Consider the following 9,205-nt stretch of genomic DNA (forward strand, 5'->3'; position numbering starts at 1 on the left):
TAACTAAAGACTATTCGCCTAAGATGGCACAGTTTCAGATTAACTTTGATTTGTGTTACTACGACCTTCGTAAATGGGGTCAAATGGGCATATTTTGGGTTATGATGGTTGTGGCTAGTTGAAGGGAATGAGTGCGATAGGAATTGTCCACCCCTAGTCAGGGTTATAACAATATCTCAGGGCCACTCGAGGAGTAATGAACTGGAAATGCGTGGCCACGATCGGAATGTATCCATGGTGGATAAATCCGGTCAATCAGTTATTCTCCAGATCGAGAAAACCACTCTCGATATGATCACTTGCAAGTACGACCTGAAAGACACCTTGCATTGAGTGGGAGATAGTAATAGGACAAGAGAATTGGTGACGCACACTTGTCGAGGACAAGTGGGAGATTGTTGGAATATGTGTCCTCCGACAATAATGCGATCACGACTGTTGATCATGATGATCACATGTTTAAATCTCATTATAAAGAATACAATTGGGAAGTAATTATTACTGTTAACTGATCAACATATATCGGTAATGATTGGCTGATTAGAGTTTGACATTAATGTCGTGCGACGGTGGTGATCAGTTGATCCCCTAGGTCATACCTATAGGGCAACACTCTTAATTGATCATTTAATTAACCGTATAACGTTACGAGTTAATTAAATTACTTGAAAATTGACGGACGATTTTGGAAGTAAAATTTACGTATCACATTGGAATTTGATTAAATGAGATACGGTCTGAGTAATCGAATTGTATTGTTACTCAGATGAAATTATTGTTTAAAGAAACAATTAAAATTGAATGAATTATTATAAATATAATTTGTTGTGATTTATAATTGGTAAAATATTTTGGTACAAGTAATTATGAATTACTAAAGTCGATTTTTGTATATGACGTATTTTTTGATACGTTGATTTTTATTATGTTAAAAATACATAACAATTTTATGTTACATATGACATGTGACATATTGACAAATTTGACAAAATAAAATGGGTTCCATTTTAATGTGTGTGCCAAAATTAGGGGAAGGTTTAGGCTAATATTGTGTTTGATTAATTAGTGGAGAACACAATCATTTACCCTAATTATCTAGCCATGCAACCCTATTGTTCATTGTGAAGACAAACAAGAGCATGCATTGGCTCCCCTCCCTTCCTCTTGCCCGGTTTTTCACAAGAGAAAAACAAAGGGTTTTTACTTTATATTTTTCATATACACTACATGCATTAGTGTGTATCATTCATTCATTCTAACTCATCTAAAATAAGAATTTTAGAAAGATAAAAATACCTTCCTCTTCTCTTCTCTCTAAACCGGTTTTTAGGAGACAATACCAAAATTATTTTGGGTCAATTTTCTACAAAGTTAATATTATCTAGTACTCATAATATTAATTTTAATTAAGAGTAAGCTTTGGGTATAAATCCTTGGGAGAGATCCTACACTTGGGTCTTTGTTCATCCAAAAGGAAAGCTCAAGAACAAGAGAGAAAGGTGATCTCTCTTGTGCCCTATAAACCGAATTTCCAATGTAAGAACAATGTTTCTTCCTTATTTTGTTTAAATGTTTGCATGCATAAGATCATTTGTTAATTTTATGACAAATTAAATTAATACATATATGAGTATGTTAAGTATATATATCTACTTTTCCTTCACAATCCTTAGTCCTCCGTAGGTACTTAAGGATGTTTTTAACAGCTATCCAGTGTGTTTCACCTGGATTGCCTTGGTACCGACTCGTCATACTCAATGCATATGCCACGTCTGGATGTGTGCATATCATGGCATACATGATTGATCCTATGGGTGATGCATAAGGAACACGACTCATGCGCTCGACCCCTTCAGGTGTCTGGGGTGACTGAGACTTGCTCAACTGCATCCTAGACGTCATTGGAAGGTTTCCCTTCTTGGAGTTGGTCATGCTGAACCTTTCAAGAATCTTATCTAAATAAGACTCCTGACTTAGTGATAACATCCTTCGTGATCTATCTCGATAGATACGGATTCCCAATATGCGTTGTGCCTCACCCAGATCTTTCATCTGGAAATGGTTCTTCAACCATCCTTTTACCGAAGATAAGAGAGGAATGTCATTCTCAATCAAGAGTATGTCATCGACATACAATATTAAGAAAACAATCTTGCTCCCACTCGACTTGATATATAAGCATGGTTCCTCGACCGATCGAGTGAAACCATACTCTTTTATCACCTGGTCGAAACGATGATTCCAACTCCGAGAAGCTTGCTTAAGTCCATAAATAGAACGCTTAATCTTGCATACTTTCTTAGGATTTTCAGGATCTATGAAACCTTCGGGTTGTACCATGTACAACTCCTCCTCCAAATAACCGTTTAAGAAGGCAGTTTTCACATCCATTTGCCAAATTTCATAGTCATGAAAAGCGGCAATCGCTAAGATTATCCGAATGGAACGCAGCATAACTACGGGTGCAAAAATTTCATCATAATGCAATCCGTGCACTTGAGTGAAACCTTTTGCCACTAGTCGTGCCTTATAGGTATCTGGTTTCCCGTCTACAGAATGCTTTATTTTGTAAAGCTATTTGCACTGAAGAGGTGGTACCTTGTTAGGTAAATCAACAAGATCCCATACGTTATTCTCATACATGGAGTCCATCTCGGATTGCATGGCTTCAAGCCATAGCTTAGAGTCGGAACAGGTCATGGCACCTTTATAGGTAGCGGGTTCATTACTCTCTAGGAGCAAAACGTCATTTTCCTCGACCATTCAGTGTATCTGTCTGGGGGATTAGAGACTCTACCCGACCTCCTAGGTTCCTGAGGAATAATAACCGTATCATCAGTTGAAGGAACAACTTCCTCCATCTGTTCCTCGGTTGTTGGTTCTTGAATCTCCGACAGCTCGAAGGTTCTATTACTTGACTTGTTCTCGAGAAATTCTTTCTCTAAGAACTTTGCACTAGCCGCAACAAAAACTCGAAGTTCGGTAGGCGAATAGAAGTAATGACCAAAAATTCCTTTTGGATAACCAATAAAGTATGTCTTGACCAATCGCGGGCCGAGCTTATCCTCGTGTCTCCACTTGACATAAGCCTCGCAGCCCCAAACCCGAATAAAGGACAAGTTAGGGACCGTTCCCTTCCACATTTCATATGGAGTCTTGTCGACACCTTTAGACGGACTTCGGTTAAGTATAAGAGCAGCTGACAAAAGAGAAAAGCCCCATAATGAATCAGGTACTACCGTGTGACTCATCATGGATCGAACCATATCAAGTAGTGTTCGATTTCACCGTTCGAACACACCATTTAATTGAGGTGTTCCAGGTGGAGTTAACTGTAAAACTATTCCACAGTCTTTAAGGTGTTGATCAAACTCATTCGAAAGATATTCGCCACCCCGATCTGAACAGAGTGCTTTAACCTTTCTTCCCAGTTGGTTCTCAACCTTATTCTGGTATTCCTTGAATTTTTCAAAGGACTCACTTTTATGCTTCATTAAGTAGACATATCCGTATCTACTCAAATCGTCCGTGAAAGTGATAAAATATCTATAGCCATCTCTAGCGGTGATTGACATAGGTCCACATACATCAGTATGTATGAGTCCTAATAGGTCACTAGTGCGCATTCCAACACCTTTGAAGGAAATTCGAGTCATCTTGTCGATAAGACATGATTCACACGTGCCAAATAAAGAGAAATAAAATGTGGGAATAGTCCCATTCTCAATGAGTTTCTTTACACGTTTTTCATTTATGTGTCCCATTCGACAATGCCATAGATAAGTTTGATCTTTGTCACCAACCTTTAATTTCTTATTATTCACATGTAATATATCTGTAGTTTGATCTAAGATCTGTGGTTTGATCTAAGATATAAATTCCATTCATGGAAACTGCTTTGCCATAAACCATTTCATTAAAAGAGAAAATACAGCTATTGTCCTTTATTAAAAATAAAAAACCGTCTTTATCAAGTACGGAAACAGAAATAATATTCTTAGATAAACTGGGTACATAGTAACAGTTATATAAATATAACTCAAAACCACTCGGGAGTTGGATTACGTATGTTCCCATTGAGACTGCAGCAACTCGTGCTCCATTCCCGACTCGCAGGTCCACATCACCCTTTGCGAGAGGTGTGATGTTTTTTAGGCCCTGCAAATGATTACACAGATGAGAACCACAACCAGTATCAAGTACCCAAGTTCCGAAACTTGCATGGTTAATCTTAATCATATGAATATAAGATGACATACCAACAGGAGTGACGCAGCCTGCTTTTATGTCCTCACAGTACACGGGACAGTTCCTCCTCCAATGCCCAGTCTTGTGACAATGGTGGCACTCAACGTTACCGTCCTTGCTCTTTACCTTGCCTAGTGAGCCACTAGTCTCACCAGGTCCACTCTTACCGTTTCCTGACTTTTTAAACTTTGGCTTTCCTACAGTTAGGTCGCCGTGAGCTTTGCCCTTACCCTTATTCTTGTTGGAAATCATGAGAACATCTTGCTTCATGCTCCCACTCAATTTCATATCCTTCTCGGTCTGTACGAGAAGTGAGTGTAGCTCATGAGGACTTTTCTTCATGTCATTCATGTAGTAATTTGCCCTGAAAAGGGCAAAACCACCATGAAGTGAATGAAGCATACGGTCAATGACTATGCTCTCACTGATTTTGCAATCAAGTGCCTCCAGTTTCTCGACATTCTCAATCATGTTAAGATTGTGTGGGCTAACCGGTTGGCCCTTCTGGAGTTTCGCATCAAAGAAGCGACATGTATGCTCATAAGTAACGATTCTCGGTGCTTTTGAGAACTCATTAGTGAGCGTGGTGAAAATATTGTTTGCACCTTGGGCAATGAAGCGTCTTTGCAAATTGGTTTCCATTGCAAAAATGAGTACGTTGTTTATCGCACCCGCTTCCATGACGAAGTCACTATAAGCAAGTGACTCGTTAGCTCTTGCATTGGGGCCTGGGTTTGGCGGTATTGGCTCAGTTAAGTACTTGTGCTTACCGTCAGCAATGGCAGCATTCAGTAATGATGCCTCCCAGTCCGCAAAGTTGGACCCGTCATTCTTTAGTCGGGTGGACTGATTCATGTGGTCCATGAAAGTTTTGAGCCAGGACTCGCGTGAAAGTGTGGCACTTGGCATAGGGATTTCGTTATTTCCAACCATTTGTTGTAAGCAGTATTATCAATATAAAACGAATTATACACTGCGAAAAGAAGAATAAAAACATAATAAGCATACTCATCGTTATGATTTAAGTCTAATGCAAAACTGTTATAAGCGAAGACTCAAGCATTTATACAATTGAGCTCTCTCAAGAATTATATAAATGATCACAAGACTCAATTATCTGTAAATTGATAAGCCAACCTCTTGGCTAATTCTACTGTTAGAATTCTTGGTTGATAAATTTCTGTAAATTCTATCTATAGTCCATCATAATCACGAGAAACTCTTCGGTTTATAATGTTGAGGTAAAATAAGTCAACACAAACTACTTACCCAACGTAGAAGGGGTCATATGGAGAGTAAGGTCCTATATGCCTACCGACGAAGAAGGGATTCATAGTTGTTTGGCCTTATAAAGACTAGTCTCAATTTTAGTTTTAGAGGAAGATCCCATCAACTTTATTTTAATTCATTTTAAGTGAACTAATATCTAGCATGCGAGAATGAATAAACTAAGATGATGGCTTAATAAGTGTGACATCTGTATGTCTATGAAAACTAACATCCAAACTATATGAGTCAATTTTCATGCATTTAAGTAGGTGGTTTGGTTTAGGCGGAATATGATGCACTAACTATGAAGCGAAGAAAAGCAATAAGAATGGAAAAAACGTAAAACAAAATAAAGTCCTAGTGTGGCCTATCTACCAAAATGAAGATAAATACAACTTTGGAATCCTTCCTAGGACCCGAGAAGCTTGTCTTGATGTTCCATCTTGGTCCATGTAGCGGGAGTGAGCAATCCAATCTCCATCTTTAGTCTTCTCAAAATTACAATTAAAATTACAAAATAAACCTATTTACATTCTAATTTCAAAAACATAATACTAAAGAAAACCAAAAGGAGATTCGAGATCTCAAAATTACATTAAAATTATGTTTCCATCATTACGAAAACATAATTAACTAAGGCCACACTAGGTAATACAAAATTACAACCGATTGCAAAAACGTAAATAAACCATTCAACAAAACATTCAACTAAATAAAAATGCATCAACTATAAATTAATCATTCAAGACATAATTCCTTAATTATGTAGAGTAATTTATCCAAACCACCTATTTTAAAATTATCAAAATTATGTGACAATTCCTCAATTACTCACAATAATTCCAATCTTAATTCACATTAGCTAGTGATATGAATTAATCCAACATTATCTTAAACCTCTTTAAAATAATTGGGCATCTTTAATTTGTGAACTTTTTCACAACAAACAACCATACATTATAATTTAATGTATAAAGATTATTGGCCAAAACACAATTTTTATTTTTATTTTTATTTTAATTGCCCTCGGCATTTTGACCTAAATACAAAAAACAGTTTTTTTTTTTAAAAAAAAAAACTCACGGCATTCAGCCGTTTTTTCTTACTTTTCTCGAAAAAAAAAATTATGTGGACAAAAAGTTTAATGTTGCTAATATAACAAGATCGGCATAAACATTATCTTTTAATTTAAAAAGATTCAAACTAGATGATTCAATTAAACCCGAGATGTTCTTAAGGATCTTTCATTCATCTCTTGACACCATCCCAAAACAATGGTTCTATTCGCTGGATCACAAGAAAATCGCTACTTGGGACGATGCCGCAATCAAGTTTGCTAAACAATATGCGGATAATGCTGAAATCCAAGTCAACATGCGCACTTTAGAGGTTCTTACCCAAACTGACAAAGAAGGTTTCACCGATTTCCTAAGTCGATGGAGGAAGACTAGTACTCAACTCGTTGAACGCCCGGATGAGGCTACCCTTGTGGAGAAGTTCGTGGACAACCTAAAACCCATCTATGCAAATCATCTGAGGTATCAAAACATCAAGACTTTCAAAGATTTGACCGTACTAGGGACAAGGATCGAAGATGACATTCGTAAAGGGCTCTTGTCCAAAACGATAGGTCGGGTATAACAAGGCTCAACAAGTCGTTCTTACGGCTCTACTAGCAAGACTGATGAAGTTAACCTCCTTGAGCCATCTAAAAAGAGTACCCCTCCAAGGAAATTTACAAATCTAGGGGACACATATTCCAACGCTCTGAAAAGATTGATGAAACTCGGAAAACTTCAACCCATAGGCCCTACGCCTGAACCAGAAAAGAAATCCAAGTTCTGGGATGAGAACTCGTACTGCGAATATCATAGAGGTAAGGGACATGATACAGAGAAATGCTACAAATTGAAAAATGTACTTCAAGACATGATTGAAGACGGTCGCCTACCGATACCACCTGGAGGTAAGCCTAACAACACTAAGAATCTGTGGGAAATATCGGTATATTTCATCAAGAAATTTGGATTATAACGAAATTATAATTATGAAATTGTATATAATGTTTAATTGTATTAAATAATCGTCTCATCATCACATTGACTAACTGTTTAGTCAAATACATGGACTAACCTTTTAGTCATATAAGGCATCAATGTGATTACATTTTCATATAATCACATCTCTCAAACATATCCTTTAGGTGTGACTTTTAGGGACCAGTTGATCACCGTCATCAGTATGATAATAACGTCAAACTTCTAGCAAGCCAACCGTTATTAAGTAAACGTTAATCAACTGATAAAATACTAAGTATACCCTTGTGAACCTATAAGAGATTTATATACGTTATCACACTAACTGTGGAGGACACTAGCTCCAACAGAATCCTCTTGGAGTTCTAGTGATTAAAAATGAAGAATATACCATAGATTGTTCACATCTCATTTCTCCAGTCGAAAACGAAGTTCATGCAGTAGAAAATAAAGGGAACTACTCCACCATTTCCCCAACCATAATTGATTTCATCGCATGGGCAAAAAGTGTGGATAGGCAAGTCTTGGAACTAAAGAGTGCAGTGGCAACCTTACGTGGCCCCAACGCCACACCTAGAGAACGCGCACCACTAGTTTTCTCTCAAAACACTACACTGCAAGAAGTAGTAGCCATGGTTGATGAACTAGTCGACCAAATTATCCAATAAGAAGCAGAAATCATGAGAATGAGGGAGTTTGCTACTATCAATGGAATATGGGCTGATGATGACGAAGATCTGTATCTCACCGAACACTACTTAGTCAAAGTCAGTGAGGAAATAGTCCAGAATTGTGAAGATCCAGATGTAGATCACCTCACTCGTTCAGGGCGCCCATACCAAAATACTTCTCAAAATGGTCCCATAGCAAACGGTCCAACCAATGTAGTCACACCAAGTGATAATGAAGAAGGCTTTACCGACCATCTACTAAAGCAACTACAAAAGACAAAGGTTGATCTTTCAGTCTGGCAACTAGTGTCAAGCTCATTCCCACATCGCCAAGCTTTACTGCAAGCTTTGGCCAAACTAAATGTGGCACATAACTCCACACCTGACGACGTGGTCAACTTGGTCTTCCAAGAATCACCAAAGCTAAGTAATCCTATTACTTTCTCGGATGAGGATTTGCCACCCTTCGGCGCTAGTTATAACTTGGCTCTTTATATCAACGTCATTTGCTTAAAGAAGAATGTGCAATGACCTTAGTAGATGATGGCTCCACAGTCAATGTAATACCCTTGAAAACGGCATATAAATTAGGCAAGAAAGAATCAGATTGGACTCCTACCAATCAAGGTGTTCACGCATATGATGGTACACGACGAAAGGTGGTGGGACTTGTTGACCTAACCATAGCCACAGGGCCGATTGAGTGAAAGGTCAATTTCCAAATAGTAGACATTGATGCATCCTTCAACATACTTCTGGGAAGACCCTGGATTCACGCTTCCAAAGCGATAACATCCACACTCCACCAGAAAATCAAAATCCCACTAAATGATAAGGTGGTGACGATCACTTCGTCGCCCATCAAGGCAATCATCGAAAAGAAGTCAAGCAATCAAGTTCTTACAGATCCAGTACATGAACTTGGGGGCTTCCATATCATAAATGTCATAGAGGGTGAACTGGCACCATTATACTTCAATC

The sequence above is a fragment of the Silene latifolia genome, chromosome 3, assembly GCF_048544455.1.
Source record: "Silene latifolia isolate original U9 population chromosome 3, ASM4854445v1, whole genome shotgun sequence".
NCBI classification, from domain to species: domain Eukaryota; kingdom Viridiplantae; phylum Streptophyta; class Magnoliopsida; order Caryophyllales; family Caryophyllaceae; genus Silene; species Silene latifolia.